The following is a 3,699-nucleotide window of genomic DNA, read 5'->3' on the forward strand; positions in this document are numbered from 1 at the left end:
GTTTATAGATACTTTGCACTTTGTTTTCTTAGCTATTTACCCTTCATTCTATTTCATATCTTCTTATTCTATCGGCATTCTGATTTTCTTTTTCTTTACTTTTGGTGCAGCTCCAGGTTATGACCCGAGGGAATCCATCAATATTGATTGAAGGAGACCTTGAGCTTGAATGTACACTTCGAAGGAAAGGGAAAGAACCTGTACAAGAACAGCGTAATCCAGCTGATTTGGATATAGAAGAATCTGACAACATGGCAGAACAAAATGAGCAACAACGGACACTATCCGATTATGCCATACCTTCAGTGTTGGGGACACAATCGAGTATTGTGCGTCCCCCAATTACAGCTCAGAATTTTGAGCTAAAACCGGCATTCATCCATATGCTGCAGCAGTCCGCACAATTCAACGGTTTGGCCGATGAGGATCCAAATAGTCACATAGAGAGCTTCCTCGAGGTGTGTGACATGCTGAAGATAAACGGTGTGACGGATGATGCAATCAAATTGAGAGCCTTCCCATTTTCCTAAAAGGGGAAAGCAAAGCAGTGGCTACACTCATTACCTAGGGCATCAATCACTACATGGGAGGAGATGGTAGAAGCTTTTCTAGCCCATTATTTCCCTCCCGGAAAATCAGCAAAGCTTAGGAATGAGATCTCATCCTTTATGCAGTTGGAATTGGAGTCTCTATTTGAGTCATGGGAAAGGTTCAAGGAACTCCTGCGCCAGTGTCCGCAACACGGATTCCCGGAGTGGATGATTGTTCAAACTTTCTACAATGGTTTGAACCCGAGTACAAGGTAACTCTTGGATGCGGCGGCAGGAGGTACCTTAGGTAGCAAGACCCCGACGAGGCTCGCTCAATTGATTGAGGAAATGGGGTTAAATAGCTACCGGTGGAATGCTGAGAGAAGAAAAAAAGGTGGCCGGTCTCCATGAAATTGATGCGGTAACTTCATTGGCGGCCCAAGTGGAGAGTTTTAGTAAGAAGCTAGATCTTATAGCTTCGAATAGAGTGGCGGCCGTGACCAATTGCACCGGTTGTGGTGGAGGACATGCTCCCTCCGATTGCCCAATTGTCATTGGTGATGTTTCTTCAGTTGAGAATGTCGACTTTGTAGGTAATGGAATGAGACCTCAAGGGAATCCATACAACAACACTTACAATTCAGGTTGGAAGAATCATCCCAACTTTTCATGGAGTAATCAAGGACCACAGAAGACCATGGGGCCATCGGGGTTCCAACAATAGCAACAAGCCCCTCAAGTGGAAAACAGAATTTCAGGTTTGGAAACCCGAATGACGGATTTGGTGAAGCATTTGGCTAGATTTGTTCAATCAGCAAATACAAGATTTGAATCAGTCGAGGCTACACTTTCGCAATCACACCGCCTCCTTGCATAACCTTGAAAAATCAAGTGGGGCAAATTGCGAAATCTCTTTCCGAAAGGCCACATGGAAGTTTACCAAGCAACACGGAAACCAACCCGAGAGAACATGTGAAGGTGATCGCTTTGATAAGCGTTCGTGATGTTGAAGGGCGGCTTCCGAGTGAAAAGCCGAAAGAACACGCACCCGAGGTCGTAGAGGTTGAGAAGGAAGCAAACAAAGAGAAAGAGGTGGCATCCCCATCTTTCAAGCCAAGAATCCCTTATCCCTCTAGATTGAAGAATGACCAAGGGGATGACCAGTGTAAGAAGTTCTTGAGTTTGTTCAAGCAACTCCACATCAACATTCCTTTTGTTGAGGCTTTGGCTCAAATGCCTAAGTATGCGAAGTTCCTGAAAGACCTATTGACCAACAAGAGGAAATTGGAGGAGAGTGCTTCAGTGGTGCTTGATGCTTCATGCTCGGTGGTGTTACAAAAGAACATGCTGAACAAGAAGAAAGACCCGGGAAGCTTCATTATTCCGTGTAACATCGGCAACTTAGGTGAGGAAATGGCATTAACGGATTCGGGGGAAAGTATCAACGTCATGCCATATACTTTCTTCCAAAATCTAGGCTTGGGTGAGCCTAGGCCTACTCGAATGACTTTATAATTGGCGGACCGAACGGTACGACATCCGAGAGGCATCATTGAAGACGTACTTGTCAAGGTGGACAAGTATATTTTTCTGGTTGACTTTGTAGTGCTAGATGTTGATGAGGATGCAGATGTACCCTTGATACTTGGGAGACCATTCTTGCAGACTTCCAAAGCATTGATTGACATGGACTGCGGAGAGCTCACGTTGAGAGTCGGAGACGATAAGCTCACTTACCACCTTGGTGAAGCCATGCGGCATTCTCTCAATTTTGATGATACTTTGTATTTTCTAGACACTACTGATGAAATTGTTGATGAATATATACAGGAAATGTTCAACCCAGATCCGTATGAAGGATTGTTCGACCAAGAGGTGAGCAATGAAGAAGTACTGATGCTTGGTTCGACCGGAGAGGAAACATCTACCCCGGGAATCTTGAAGAAGGTGCTCCGGAAAATGAAGAAGGCTCGAAGACGCCACCGAAAACATCCCAAGACAGTTGGAGACGTACATGAGCCAAGGGAGTTGGATCAACAATTGCTAGGTGGTCCGAAGCCCGATAGTACACCCTCTACCCTCAATAGACTTTGCTCATCATGCTTTCAAGTTATGGGTAAGAGGGCAACCTTCATTCATGAACCCCCGTGAGGTAAGAAAGATACGTCAAGCTTTGTGACGTTAAACAAGCACTTCTTGGGAGGCAACCCAAGTGTTTACTGTTTTCATAATTTTAGTTTAGTTTGTTTGCATGAATAAATTGTTAAGTGTTGGTGTCTCAATTTTTAAGTGCTTGTGCTTCGATTTTATTGTGGGTTTTTAAAAGAATTCATTGTATGTTTTGTTGAGAATTGGCGAAGTTGGTCGTTTGAGTTCTATTTTGTGTTTTTATCTGGTATACCTTACACGATAGGTCAGGCTCTGAGTGTGTAAACATGTTCAGACTAGTTCTGCAGAGCCTGCATGTTTTTCTAAGTCATCCAGAGAAAACACACGGGCGTGTGGAAATTCCACACGCCCGTGGGGGTGTACTGTAAACTCTTCCAGAGAGGGCACAGGGGCATGCGGCTGCCCCTGTGGACGACCATGCGACTGGCGCACGCTCGTGGGTAATTTCCACACGGGCGTGTGCCTTCCTGCAGAGTTGGGCAGATTTTTCCCGAAACCACACAGGGGCGTGGACTCACCCCTGTGGGTGACCTCGTGAACCACACACGGGCATGGATCATTTCTGCACGCCCGTGCGAATCTCTGCAGGTTGCTTTCTCCATCCCGAGAAAACACAGGGGCGTGCGGCAGCCCCCTGTGAGTTCGGCATGTAAATGTCCACGCCCATGCGGAAATTCCGCACAGGCGTGTATAATTTTTCTCGGATATCCAGTAAGGCCACAGGGGCGTGCGTCAGCCCCTTTGAACTTGTTATTTGCGAGCCCACGGGCGTGGATGACTCCCGCACGCCCGTGTGGTTCCTCAGGTTTTAAAGGACTATCAGCTCTCCTAATACAAGAGTCACACCCTTCTCCTCAAATAACCCTAAAACACCCAAAGAGCATTTTTTCTGACATTCTTGTCCCCTGCTACTGTCGTCTTCGAGTCGATTGATAGAGCATTGTGTGGATTGTAGGAGTGTTTACGTGCAGTTCATTGGTAAGCCTTGATTTCCTCTCGT

At 46.0% G+C, this 3,699-nt stretch overlaps 1 non-coding gene across 1 annotated transcript; it reads right to left on the reverse strand.

The window, feature by feature from the left end:
* Positions 1-641: 641 nt before the first annotated feature.
* Positions 642-748, reverse strand: LOC120257782. Its single transcript, XR_005535867.1, has one exon. It is a non-coding gene; the product is annotated as a small nucleolar RNA R71 (small nucleolar RNA).
* Between the last annotated feature and the right edge of the window lie 2,951 nt (positions 749-3,699).

Source organism: Dioscorea cayenensis, chromosome 3, assembly GCF_009730915.1.
Source record: "Dioscorea cayenensis subsp. rotundata cultivar TDr96_F1 chromosome 3, TDr96_F1_v2_PseudoChromosome.rev07_lg8_w22 25.fasta, whole genome shotgun sequence".
Classification (NCBI taxonomy): Eukaryota; Viridiplantae; Streptophyta; class Magnoliopsida; order Dioscoreales; family Dioscoreaceae; genus Dioscorea; species Dioscorea cayenensis.